We start from the raw sequence: 14982 nt of genomic DNA on the forward strand, positions 1-14982 counted from the left end.
TGTCTATCTGGAGGCAAATCAGACTGGAAATTGCTATATATTTCCAATATAATAACAATAGCAGCTCAAATCAGGTCCTATTTTGAAATTATTGATATTAAATCTATTAGTGAAACTTGTGCTGGGTCATGAAATTACTGACCTACTAAAGCAAGGTTACCAGATGTGCAGTGTTGTAAATATGATTCCAGTAATAGGTGCGTAAATCCCATTATCTTTTTGTTCAGTTCGAGTAAAGGCATTAACCAAGCCCAGCTAGAGGCAGCTGCAGAGTGACCTGAATGTAACATCCTAAAAATAATCATGTTGGGATTCTATTTATATGAACAAGAGCAAATGACTAAAGATCTGGACCACATACAACACCACTGGGTCTTGTTCTCACCTGTCAAAACTGCTCACTATTCCAGTATTATCCTGGAACATAGGGAAGTAGGATTGAGGTGGAGCAGTAGACCATTCAGCCCCTTGAGCTTGCTCTGCCATTCGATAAGGTTGTGGCTGATCTGGTTGTAGTCTCAACCTTATCGGTACCCCCTCCTCACCCCCATAATCACTGACTCCCTTCTCAGTCACTAAACTGTCTCAATCAGCCTTGGATAAATCCAATGTGCGCAGGTACAGCAGACAGTAAAGAAAGCAAATGGTATGTTGGCCTTCATAGTGAGAGGATTTGAGTATAGGGATAGGGATATTTTACTGCAATTGTATAGGGTGTTGGTGAGGCCACACCTGGAGTATTGTGTGCAGTTTTGGTGTTCTTATCTGAGGAAGGATGTCCTTGCTATAGGGGGAGTACAGCGAAGGTTTACCAGGCTGATTTCTGGGATGGCAGGAGGAGAGATTAAGTCGGTTAGGATTACATTCACTGGAGTTTAGAAGAGGGAGAGGGGATCTCATAGAAATGTATAAAATTCTAACAGGGTTAGGCAAGGTAGATTCAGAATGTTCCCAATGGTGGGGGAGTCCAAAACTAATGGTCATAGTTTGAAGATAAGGGGTAAACCTTTTAGAACTGAGGTGAGGAGAAATTTCTTCACCCAGAGAGTGGTGAATGTGTGGAATTCACTATCACAGAATGTAGCTGAGGCCAAAATGTTTTCTGATTTCAAGAAGAAATTAGATATAGCTCTTGGGGCTAACCATAAAGCATCAGGAGCTCATTTACTGCTGTATCACGGAGATGGAGACCATTCAATCAGTTATCTCTGCCATGCCTCTTGCTTCCACTAGCGCATGAGGCCATATTGCATCAAAAGCTCTTGCTCTTCTCAAACCCCCTGCACCCACCTCTCCCGTCACCGTCATTGGCCTGAACACGCATTATTTTCTCATTCCTCTCCTATTTCCCCTACTGCTCTCACTCAGCTCATCTTGCCATGATCCCACTTCCTTCTCCTTCAAGCCTATTCCCACTAAACTCCTAAGCACCCAACTTCCCTTCCTGGCTCCCATATTAACTGGCATTATTAATGGTTCTCTGTTCAGGAACTGTTCCACTTTCCTTCACATCTGCTGTCAACACTCCACTCCACAAAAAAACATCCATCCGTGACCTCACCAATCTTGTAAACTACCATCCCACCCTCCAACCACAATCCCACCCCCCACCACAATCTCACCCCCCACCACAATCTCACCCTTCAACCACAATCCCATCCCCCCAACACTGACCCATCCTCCACCACAATCCCATCCCCCACCCCACCCATCCCCCATCGCAATCCCATCTCCCATCCCACGCCATCTCCCACACTATCCCACCCTCCACCACAATCCCATCTCCCATCCCACCCCGTCTCCCACACCATTCCACCCTCCACCACAATCCCACCTCATTCCCCACTTCAATCCCACCCTCCACCACAATGCCATCCCATCCCCCACCACAATGCCACCCCATCCTCCACACCACCCCATCCCCCACCACCACCCCCCAGTACCATTCCATCCTATACTACCATTCCATTCTCCTTTTCTCCCCACCTTTCAACATGTTGTCACCTCCCATGGCCGGGCAGTGCACTCTTGCTTTAGCTGCCAAGGTCCTAAGCTCTGGTATTCACTCATTCTCTCAACCTTGCTTTCCTCCTTTAAAGGTGCTCCTTAAAATCTGCCTCTTTGACCAACATTTTGTTCAACTTCTCCAATAGCTCCTTCTGTAGTTCAGTGTCAGCTTTCACTTTAGGACATTCCTGTGAGGCATCTTCAGATGTTTGATTACATTAATGACACTATATAAAGATAAATTGTAGCTGTTGTTATCTCACATTGCACAAACTAACTTCTTCCAACAAAGAATATTCTCATAAAACAGGAGACTGGGTGGGGATTTTGGTCAAAGTTTTACATTTGACTGTTGCATAAACTCTACAGCACTTATGCCAAAAGCCGATTTCAACTTCTGTTCTGGAAACTTCCTGATTTTGGTGGACTGTTTCCTCTTGGCCAATCAGGCCACGGACTTTTTCTGCTACAAATCACGAATTAGCCTGAACACTCTGGTAACTGGAGAGTGTTGAAGCTCCCATATTTTCCAGTTTAGATGGGAAAAATGTGTGGTCTTGCACTTTTTGTGTGCGGGGTCTCACTTTGGTGTGGAAAAATGAAGTACTTTTGTTTAATTTTGCCTCGGTATTTTCCCCTTTACAATCACTCACTGCACCAATGAACCCTATCCCAGCTTCAATCAATGTAAGTGTTGCAATAACTATAGTAGGGTGGTATCTAGTTGGGAAAATTGAAAAGTAAGAGCCAGATGTTAAGGTTTTGGAAGTTAACAAGGTTAACGGTGAACTTCAGATGAAAACAAAAAATAACAGACAAGTAACAAGCTTAGCAGGTGTCCTGGGAATACTGAGATGCAATTTGCCCAGTAACAAGATTAGCAGGTGGTCTAGAGAAATTGAGGTGCAAATTGCCATATCAGAAAAAATGCTTACAAGAGATCAGTGGGGCTACACAAATTATAACTTCTAAAGGCAAGGAAGTTGAGAGATGGAAATAGTCAAATCCGTAGGGTGGGATATCAAAGAAACTGAACGGTATAATTGCCAGCACCCTCATTTGGGGAAGCAGGCTAGTTTTCCATCCAACAGTCAGACAGGCCAGCTCCATCTAATTTTCAGAGAGGCCAGTTCCACCTATGGTCAGAGCCACAGAGGTCTGGTCCATCTAACATTTAGAGCCATGGCAGATTACAGATATTCTTTTCTTAAAGACAGTTTCACACTGCTGAACCAGGAAAATATATTTTCCCAGAATTGGCCACCAAAGAGCTGTATTGTGTGGTAACTATTAGGTGGGTTTAACTTATAGAGATACTAAAATGGATGCTGATTGGGGGAGGGAGTGCTTCAGTGAGTTTAGGGAACATGGGTATATTCTGGGAACAAGAGGTAATTTCAGATAAAATGGTGTGTTTAGTTATTAATATACTTAAGTCTCAAAGTGTATATTAACCTTCTTTGTCTTTAATAAATCCTCTTTATTAATTGTTTACACAACGACTGGACTGGTTCCTCACTGACAAGTGTATATTGTTCCTCATATTATTCCAAACAAATATACACCACTAAGAACCAGTGTTTCAAATTATCCTTTGGGGTTTTGAGACTCTCGCAGGTAACATCAGTGGGGTTCTTAACACAGGCCATACAATACCATGTTTTCCCCGAATAAAATTAGATACCCAAATTTGATATAAAAATTGATACTTTGTTACATTTGTACCAAAGCTTGGATAAGATGATGACCTCACCTTGACTGTCAGATAATAAACCAGTCAAAAGTCTTAGATAAAAGCAAAATACTGCAAATGCTGAGGATCTTAAATAAAACCAGAGTGCGGGAAATCTCCGGCCGTTCATACCAGCGGGATTCTCCAGTCCTGCCACAGCACACCCCTGCCCGTGGGGTTTTCCGCTAACGTGGGGTGACATCAATGGGAATTCCCATTGATTCCCAATGGGAATTCCCACTGACAGCGGCGGGACCAGAGAATCCCACCGCTAACAAACAACGTGCCACCTCCCGCCGGTGGGAAACATGCGGCTGGGCGGCTGGAGAATCTCGCAATTACTCTCTCCACAGATGCTGCCAGACCTGCTACGCACTTTCTATTTTTATTAAAGTGTCTTAGAACTAGAAATATAACTCGATGGTGATATAAAGGTTCTTTCCGATTAACATGGACTCTAAGTCATTGGTTTCATGCTGTAAATATGAAATCTCTGGGTTCAAAGGATATCATTGATGTGTCTAATGAATTCCCTTCAACATGAACTTAAAGGGACATTAATTAAAAGAACATCTGTAAAAATACTGCTGTTCACATTGCCAATGCAGAATGCTCCACCTTTCCAAAGAGGTTTTATCGGATTGCAGATGCTCAATTCTCACTGGAGGGGCCATAAGCTTCAAACCCAGCTCCGGGTGCCATTCGGATTGTTCAGTCACTTGAGTTTCTCTGGCAAACCTTTAGGTCACCACCTTGGCACTGCAGCTTTTTGGCTCCCCTGTCTAACCTCGATGTAGAGCTGAGGGCGAGAGAAACTTTGCGGTGTTGTGCCTGCCAAATCAATATCGACCTTGACAGACTAAGATCGGACCTGCAGTAAGCTGTACCCTGAATTCATGATGTGGAGATGCCGGTAAACTAGGGTAAACACAGTAAGAAGTTTAACAACACCAATATTGGTCAAATAAACCTGTTGGACTTTAACCTGGTGTTGTTAAACTTCTTACCCTGAATTCATTGCAGATACCAAAACCAGAACCGTAAAAATTAATTAAAAATAGATGAGAGTCGGAAAATAATACAACCTTCCAAGTCAGAGCTATGAAGGTGAAAAAAAACTCCATTCAGCTTCCATTTGCAAAGCAGAAGATATATAAGATTTGAAGCAGCTAGCTGCAGTGAGAGCTGGTCATTCATCACATACTGCATTTCCAAGTGACTGAGTAATGATGCAGTATCGAACATTGCAACGTCTCCTCTGAACAACAAAAGAGCCAGGTCTGCATTGCAGTGCCATTACAACTCAGTGTTATCACAGTGCAGAGATAAGGGATAATGCCTTAGAGTGTCCTAGAAAGCTGCAAGTGAATCTCCAGTCACAATTCCATTTTATAACATCAAAGGCAGTTTGGATGTTCAGGTATGCAAATTGTTAAAGTTAGAGTACAGGAACGAATTGAATAAACTACCTCAAAGGTGAATGGTGATGTTGGCATTTTTTTCACTGTAGTATAAAGGAGAGGAATGCTTCAACGCAGCCTTGATCAGTCCTATCTGGAGCACTATATTCAATTCACACAAGAACAATATTGGAGCTAAATGGGTTAAGTTATTAAGGTGTCTTGTATTCCCTGGATTTAGAAGGTTGAGGGTAATCAGTGCCAGGGATCCGGGTTCGATTCCTGGCTTGAGTCACTGTCTGTGCGGAATCTGCACGTTCTCCCTGTGTCTGCATGGGATTCCTCCGGTTTCTTCCCACAGTCCAAAGATGTGCAGGTTAGGTGAATTGGCCATGCCAAATTCTCCCTCAGTGTACCTGAACAGGCGCCGGAGTGTGGCGACTCGGGGATTTTCACAGTAATTTCACTGCAGTGTTAATGTAAGCCTACTTGTGACTAATAAATAAACTTTACTTTACTAATCAATATCACGGACTGTACTGTGCTCATCCTGTCTGTTCTCTGGGCTGAGGCCTTTTGCTTGTCCGCCCTCAGCTTTTAACTATTTGTTATGATATTTCTAACAATACACAAATTCAAAATTCGATAGCAACAAAAATCCATTTGTTACGATCAGGATATTGCAAGTCCTCACTTAACTTTGTACTTGCATTCCTGAAAAGTGCAACTTCTAAATGAAACAATGTTAAGCAAACCATTTTTCCCCATTACAGCCAGAAAGTGGAATTCTGCACACTTGTGCACAGAGCGCTGGCTGGGGCAAGAAAACTGGTGTGTACCGCTCCAGCTGCACAGCCGACCTTTCTCTCCAGATTCTCTGGCACTCTGTGCACAAAAACATCTGGAGGCGTGGTTTTTGGCGTCACACTGGCAGGGCGGGGTCTGATGGAGCCAGCAATGCTGGTTTAAGAGAGATCGGGGCACCGTTTTTAAAGGGTGCCCCGTTCTGCACTGGAAGGAATACTCTGCCCCACAGAGAAGGAGAACCCCCAGAAGCACTGGGGCACCCAGTGCCTCATGGCTAAGAGGAAACACACCTCCCTATACAACCACTGGGTCAACATCCCTGTCCCCGCATGGATAAGTGGAACATCCCCCCCCCTCCCCCCTCAAGCACTGTGACAACATTTCACTCAATGGATAAGGGGAACCACCTTATATGCACCTGGGCAAACCCTTGCCCCACAGATAAGGGGAAGCCCCCTCAAAGCACCGGGGCAACACTCCCTGCCCATCCCATGGATAAGGGGAATCCCCCCCCCCACCCTACAAGCACCAGACAAACCTTTGCCCCATGGATAAAGGGAACCCTCCCCCAACAAGCACCAGGATGGGCAAATCCTCACCCCACAGATAAGGGAAACGCCCTCCAACGGATAAGGGTAACTGCCCCCCACAAACACCAGAGGAACCTCCCCGCTCGCAGATAAGGGGAATCTCCACCCAAAGGAGCTCCCATAATGTTAAAGCCTAACATTAAAATGGAACAACTTAAAACAGGGACTTACTGTACTTAAGAGTGTAAAATCTTTTGTTAATATCACAAGCTTCTTTTATAAGTCTGATAAAACAGGTGTATTTCATGTCTAATGAATTTCCATATTGAAATCTACAAATACAAGAGACAGCTTTAAAGTTCCAGCTTGTATTGTGTTACAAGTATGAGGTTTATAAGGTTGTCACATTTTGGGAATATGTATTTAAATTGAAGTTAAGAATGAAAGAGGTCCAGTAATCTGTTCTACAGACTGCCTGACAGTAACCCTGGGTGGTATGATTGTTAAATGTCAAAGAAAGGCTTAGGTTATTTTACTGGATAGAAGGTGCAAAGTATATACGCTTGGAGACAATGGTAGCAGCCTGTGTCCGAATAGTGGAGATTGTGAGTCTCTAAAATCCCAGGAAAGTGTTGAGAAAATCAGGTTCTGAACAGTTGTGCTTTAAGCTATCCACTTAGTTCTAAGATGAAGATTAGCTCTCAAGGATAGCTAATTAGCACTTCTACCTAAATACAAAGCCCATGTGATTCATATTGCCCTGGGAAAGAATTCGGAAAAAAAACATAGTAAAGGTCAGGCATCAGGCTTTCCTTGAATATTGCTGAACATCACTGTTCTTTGAGTCTGTGTGGAGCCAGGAGAGAGGGAGCAGACAGAAGTCAAAAAAGTTTCAGTGCTTTGCTGCACAGGAATGTAGGTGGAAGCTTACACTCATATAGAAAAGGCTAAGTTCACAGGGAGTTAAAATGAGGCTGGAAGAGTCACTTAGCTTGGGTTACAGAGGGAGTTTCCAGGAAAAAGAAAACCTCAGTGTGAAAGACAGTTCTAAGATTGCAAATTGCCAGGCTGAGAGAAAAGGACAGAAATAAACTCGGGAGCCAAGAATTATTTGATTCTGAGAAAATTGAATGTTTACAAAAAGAACAGCGAGCGAGATTTACCGAGCAACCCAAGGCAGCCCATGGATCTTCTGATCCCACTGTTGTCAACAGGGTTCCCCGTTTAATGCACCCACCCCTCGTTGCTTGGAAACCCGTGGTGGATGTGCACCTTTGGCAGGACTGGAAGATCCCGCCGACGTGAATGACAGGACGTTTCTGGCCAATGTAAAATATACATGTGAAGTGTGGTTTTTCAGTTGGGCTAAGAATAAGAAGGCGGTTTCTGTGGTTTAAAATATAAGAAGCCTACAAAGATAGTGTTTAGTTAATAGTTATTTTCGTCATTTGTTACATTAAGTATCTTGAAACATAAAACCCTGACGTCATTATTTTAGCTATTAACTGTTCAAATTTATTTTTTCTTCTTTTATGAGCATCGTGGTAAGACCAACATTTATTGCCCTTAACTCCCTTTGAACTGAATGGCTTGCTACGCCATTTCAGAGGGCAGTTAAAAATCAACGACATTGTTATGGATCTGAAGTTACATGTAAGCCAGATCGGGTAAGGATGACAGATTTCCTTCCCTAAAGGACATTAGGGTTTTACTGGCAATCACTGATAGTTTCATAGTCACTACTACTTAGATTAGCTTTATATTACAGATTTAGTAATTGTATTTAAATTTAAATTGAATTTAAATGCTATGGTGAGATTTGAACCCACGTCCCCAGAGCATTGGCCTGGCCTCTAGATTATTAGTGCAGTGGCATTGCCACTACAACGTCATCTCCCTGTTTGTCTCTGGGGTGGCATGGTGACACAGTGGTTAGCACTGTTGCCTCACAGCGCCAGGGTCCCAGGTTCAATTCCGGCCTTGGGTCACTGTTCGTGTGGAGTTTGCACTTTCTCCCCGTGTCTGCGTGGATTTCCTGCGGGTGCTTCGGTTTCCTCCCACAGTCCAAAGATGTACGGGTTAGGTGGATTGGCCAGGCTAAATTGACCCTAGTGTCAGGGGGATTAGCAAGACAAATGTGTAGTGTTATGGAAATAGGGCCTGGGTGGGATTGTGGTCGGTACAGACTCGATGGATCGAATGGCCTCCTTCTGTACTGTAGGGATTCTATGATTCTGTGGGGATCATAACAACGGTTAAATGTGGAAAAAAGGAATGACGGGAGTTTTGTACAGGAGAATTAGTCCAGTGCTTTGTTCTTTAGCGTTTGTTATGCTGGTTTCTATAAGAAAGTACATCAGAATGCTTAGAGCTACAGACAGTAATGTCAATGTCATTCCGCTGAATGTACATGTTGTTTATCTGAACACAGCACTGAAGGAGACACCGTGTTCTCTGGGTGATGGCTATCCAGGTGGTTAATTTTTATTACTGATCTACTATGGGACTGTTATGTTTGATCTGCAGAGTATCTCAAGCAGCTCTTAATGGAAAGATGTCACTATAGCTACAGACTATTCCCCCAGCTGCACCCCATAGATGCTTTGTCTTCTTTTTCTTAAGCTGCTTCAGGTTATCTTCTCATTTTCTACCTTGTTTCCTCCTCTCCTGAAAGTGGCAGCTTTGGCAACTGTTTGGCTCCCCCACACTGCCATCTGGCACCTCGGCAACATTCCCAGTCTTCATGAATGAGCTTTGATTGCAAGTGTTAAGGGATATTCAATGGTGGCTGGATGATGAATCGGAAAAATCCTGATCCTTTCCCTCGTTTACTGTATACAACCGCATAGAAAGAGCAGTAAACAGGAGTAACAGGACTAGCTTAGTCAGAGAGCTGGACGTACTGGCATATCTCACGGTTGGCTCACATTGATGGTTACAGGGGAGTTAGGGAAATAAATTGTGGAAGAAGTGGTGGCATGTTTTTTGTGTCCACTCTCAATATTCATGTTAATGTCTAGTGTTGTACTCAAGTTTGCAGGCTTATCTGTCCCTCCCTTCTATGCATTGTAAAGGACATTGTCTTAGATCTCAAAGGAATAATTGAAATGTTGTTGGTGAACTCAAAAGTCCTTTAAGGGCTCTGTCAGCCAACATCCTAAGACAGACCCATATTTGGACAGTGCTGACAATGCCCTTTAGGCCCTTCATTTTCTTACTTTGACTGACTATTCCCGCTATCCCCCTCACCACCACACCCTGGACACCACTGCCTTCTTCCACACCTATTGGGTGGCTCAGTGGCACAGTGCTGCCTCACAGTGCCAGGGACCAAGGTTCAACTCGAGCCTTGGGTCACTGTCTGTGTGGAGTTTGCATGTTCTCCCCGCGTCTGAGTGGATTTCCTCCGGGTGCTCTCGTTTCCTCCCACACTCCAAAGATGTGCAGGTTAGGTGGACTGGCCATGCTAAATAACCCATAGTATCCCAAGATGTGTAGGTTAGGGGGATTGGTGACGTAAGTGCATGGGGTTAAGAGAATAGGGTGGGGAGTGGTCCTGGGTAAGATACTCTGTCTCAGAATTGGTGCAGACTCGATCGGCCAAATGGCCTCCTTCTGCACTGTAGGGATTCTATGATTCAAGTGTTCGGCATGGAGAAGTTGGGCTGAAGGGCCGTTTCCATGCTGTAAACCTCTGTGGCTATGACCTCCATGCTCCTGATTCCACCCTTTGTCCTCCTTTGGATCCCTCCTCCACAGCCCTGACCCTATTCCACATGACCCAGTTGCCCCCTCACCCCAAAAACACCCTTGCCAGCCCCAGTCCTCCATGCAAACTGCCATTCTCCTGCTTCCCTCCCTTGTCCTACAGAGTTCGACAAGGAAAACCGCTGAGCTCGGAGACAAGTGCACAGAGACGAGTGCACGCCGCCCTTAAACGGACGGGAACCGGGTGCAACAAAATTCTCCTGTGCCATTGGCTTTAGCCTTAAGATAGGACTAACATTAAAAGAGTGTTTTTTTTACACTGAGTACTCATGGCATGCAAATATATTTTAGGTGGGAACCTGGCACAGGCCAGTGTGATGCTGACTTATTCTCTGCATCTCAATTCATCATTGGAAATATCAAAATTTCAGCTCCCGCCTAATTCAAGCCTAATACACGCAAGTTTCCAGTTCTTGCAGGCTTCATAAATCGCCCCTATTAACTCAGATTCTCTCTCCACAGAGGATGTCAGAGTGTTTCTAGCATTTCTGTTTTTTATTCAATATTAGCAGTTGAATACTAATGGGTTTCCACTTGAGTTTACTGAATAATTCCAAGGACAACAGCTCCATCTTAGTGTGGTGGGGGTCTGTCCTGTCAGTGGATCTTGTCATGGGTCTGCTCCTGGGACTGGCCAATGTGACCATTATCCCTACCTCACATTAGATCAACGGCTAGCCATAAAAATTCAATCCTGTTATCTAATATCTAAATTGTCAATAGGAAGACAATCTTCAATGTGATTCTGACCATTTAAGAGATCCACACCCATGAATTCCATTGATTTCTTGGACCTGATGAAACTCAATACAGTTAACCGGTCTCTTCTCTGAATTGATTGCTTTCCTTTGTATGACCTTGGATTTTAACTCCTTACCTGCTGTTTCCTCTCTTATTATTGACTAATTAGAATGACATCCCAGTGCTGTTAAACAGAGTAAAAGTAATCTGGAAGTGCTCCCTTTTTAAAGGAGCAAATAAGACAATAAAAACTCAAATTATCAATAAACAAAGGAAACTTGGCAAATTAAGTCACAATAACATATTTCATGTCTACACTCCAGTACCAGTTTCAGAATGTACCAGCAGACATCGTGTACTCCTTCTGTAGGGCTACCAGGGCACTGGCCAAGCTGTGGAACAGATGCTGACAACCGGAGTCACCACCATCAGGCCGGGTCCAACCAGCTCCTGTGGATGGACATCTTGGCTGGGCCCAGAAGCAGGCCCATGGGGTGATCCAATGACTCGCCAACCACCATCCCTATACCTGCCCCACCCAATGGCCAAATATCAAAATCATGGAACTGATGTGGAGCCAGAAATGGGGAAGTAATAATGGAGCAGAGGCTGCAATCTCTCACATTCCACCTCCACCTGAAATATGGACTCATCCAGGTGCCAAAAGTCATAGGCGGCCATGGGAGATTGAAAATCAACTTAAAAACCTATTGGACAGCATTACTCTGTGGCAACACCCTCTAGACCAGATCCCCATCAGTGAAATATGTAGACACCCCTTCACTCGGACCCCCTGCTCAAAAAAAACCCAGCATGTCCAGATGGAAGACAAGGGCAAAGAAGTGGTGAGTGTGAAAGAACAGCCCAGTGACACAGATTAATAAGGCCTTTAATTAAGTGAAGAAGGCACCAGGGTTAATTTCTACACATACAGGCTGGAATTTTACAGCCCTGCCAGTAGGTGGGATTGTCCGGTCCCACCAACAGACAATGAACTTCTTGCTAGCCTGCTGCACCCCCACAGTGGGTCCCAGGGTGAGCTGATAGAGGTGTTTCAGATCATGAAATGGTTTGATTGGGTAGACGTAGAGAAGATGCCTCCACTTGCTGATAAGACCAGAAGGACAACAATCACTAATAAATACAAAAGGGAATTGAGGAGAAACTACCCAGAGGGTGGAAAGAATGTGGAACTCACTACGAAAACGAACAGTTGAGGTGAAAAGTATAGATCTATTCAACTGGAAGTGCTAACTCATGAAGGAGAAAGGATTAGAGGGATATGCCTATGGGGTTTGATGAAGAAGGGTACAAGGGCATAAGGGGCAGAATGGTCTGTTTCTGTGCTGTGAATATCATGGGCAGAGTTTTACGGCCTCGCTCATCCTGAAACCGTAAAATCCTGCCCAAGGTCAACGCACCTTCCCATGCTCCGCCCCTCGCCCGCTCCAATTCCCATGGCGGGCAGGACGGTAAAATTCCGGCCCATGTATCTCCTTCATGTGCCATGCTCTAAGAGAGCTTTGGTAAGCATGGACGTCCATTGGATTGGTCCATGATTATTCATGACCAAGCATTGCAGTGGTTTGCTTTGCTTTCATAGAATCCCTACAGTGCAGAAGGAAACCATTCGGCCTCTCTCGCCAGCACCGACAACTATCCCACCCAGGCCCCATCACCGTAACCCCATGTATTTACTGTGCTAATCCCCCTGACACTAATGAGCAATTTACCATAGCCAATCAACCTAACCTGCAAAACTTTGGACTATAGGAGGAAATCGGAGCACCCGGAGGAAACCCACACAGACATGGGGAGAACATGCAAACTCGACACCGACAGTCACCCAAGGCCGGAATTGATTAGCACTGCTGTCTCACAGCGCCAGGGACCCTGGGGTCACTGGCGCTGTGAGACAGCAGTGCTAATCACTGTGCCATGTGGCTGACCAGGAAACTCTCCCACTCTTATGCCTGCCATCAAGTGTATTGGAAAGGTTTACAGGCTGAGATCAAAACGTTTGGCCATATAATGACCACAGGAGGTGTACTCATTAAGTTCGAAGTGGGACTTGAATCCAGAGCTTCTGGCCTTAGAGGCAGGAATGCTAAAATGGCACCACAAGTCTGTGTAACTATGCAACCATACTCGAGATTCTGATCAGATCCTGGTCAGTTTGCTTCCATGAAATTTCTAGCAACGTGAAATACAAGTTAAAAATTCTATATTTTTCTCATCGCAAGGTCACTGTGTTATTTAAGAGTGCAAAATCATGAGTGAGTTGCACAGCTATCTTCCAAAAGTAAATCCACTTTTTCGCCTACTCTACAAATACAACAGCAACTTCCAAGTTTTAGATTGTATGGCTAAATGCTAACGTGGTGATTTCTGTACCTAGTCCAGTGTAGTGCTCTTTACTCATGCAGCGTTACTTTGGAGATGGTGAGATCAGAGTTCATTGTTTAGCTGCGGGTGACAAAAGCAATGTGATTCCACGGATTGCACATGTTATTTATCAGAATACAAGAACGTGTATTTTGGGCGATGGCTAAAGACTGTTCAGGTAAAGTTATTTTTGTTATTCCTGAGCAGCTGCAGGGCTGAGTTATTTGTGTTTGCTGTGCAGACGGCGGAGTGTCCCGAGCAGCTCTCAAAGGAAAGACGTTGCCATGGTTACAGACTGTCCTCTCTGCTGTGCCACACAGATTTCTTTCTTTTCCTCAGGGCAACTCGGGATGCGCATTGATTGCATCTTTCCAAGACTGCCCACTTCAAGGGAACAAATACAAAAAAACACGTATACTTAATTAGAAACGCAAAACATGCTAAAAACATTGCTTGCTTATGAGCTGACATGGAAATTCATTCTGATTCACAACGTTTTCTAACCTACTTGATATCAGTTAAACTCTAATTGACTTTAGCCCGTTGTTACCTGTGCTTTATGGCCCTCGGTGAGCCAGAACTCTTGCCAAGCACAAGGCATTCTGAACAACTTGTTCTTATTTAATAGCCAATCAATCAAATTGTTAAAGCAACACAGGGGATCTGTTACTACGTTGGATGAATTTTGTATTCCCACTCACCGTTTTGTCAGATTGTAATACCTAAAGGACATTGGAGTCAACCTTGACATTGGGTAACCTCCAGTAGCATCAAAGGAGAGAGAAATGAGGGGCAGGAATTTCCCTGCATGCTTCAGTGCTCCACCATCAGGCTCGAATGAGAGTCAGAAGCCTGACTCTGTCACTCATTTGTGATGTTTCCTAAATTGGCCAATTATTGGTTAGGGGGTGGGCTCACCCTTCAATAAGGACATTGGGAGGGTTCTTGTAGAGCCACTAGGAGGTCCCTCAGCCCTTAAAACAGCAGAAGCTGGCCTCTCAAGGTCAGTGAGATAGATGGTGCCCAAGACAGAATGTTAGATTTTTAAAAACCCTTCGCAGCTAACCCAGAACTGGTCCCAGATTCCTGGTTTCCCCTCACTGCAATGTTACCAGCTCACACTTGCAGCAACTTGCAATGCAAAATATCACAGGATTAAACGGGCAAAGGCACCTCTAACTAATGGTCAGTGGCTTTCATTCATCTGGAGCCGTAGAAGTGCCCCAAATCTGCATCTGGCAGACCGCCAAATCTGATTTCACTTGGTGCACTGATGGTTAATGCACTTCACAACATTCCCCAAGCTGTAGTTGCAGAAATTTGCAGCCTGGGTCACTCCCCCTCCAACACTACTAATCATTTTTGGGGCAACAGAGATTCTGGGTTAAGTCAGGGATCTGACATATCACGGTTTCAGACTAATCTGCAACCCTCCTATTGCGCTCCTCCAGGATTATGGTGCAAATGCACTAAAATGGCTGTGGACCTTTGGCCCACTATAGTGTGCTGGAAGGCTATAGAAATCCGTGGATAATAGAAATCTGCCATCCTTAACTGGTCTGGCGCATATGTGACTCCAGACACACAGCAATGTGACTGACTCTTAACTGCC

The 14982-nt window shown here is 44.5% G+C and overlaps 1 protein-coding gene across 1 annotated transcript in view; it reads right to left on the reverse strand.

Moving 5' to 3' along the window:
• The window catches only part of vash2 (vasohibin 2), a 146730-nt gene that overhangs the window by 93821 nt on the left and 37927 nt on the right, over positions 1–14982 (reverse strand). The gene's annotated exons all lie outside the window — the stretch shown is intronic.

The sequence above is a fragment of the Mustelus asterias genome, chromosome 15, assembly GCF_964213995.1.
Source record: "Mustelus asterias chromosome 15, sMusAst1.hap1.1, whole genome shotgun sequence".
NCBI classification, from domain to species: Eukaryota; Metazoa; Chordata; class Chondrichthyes; order Carcharhiniformes; family Triakidae; genus Mustelus; species Mustelus asterias.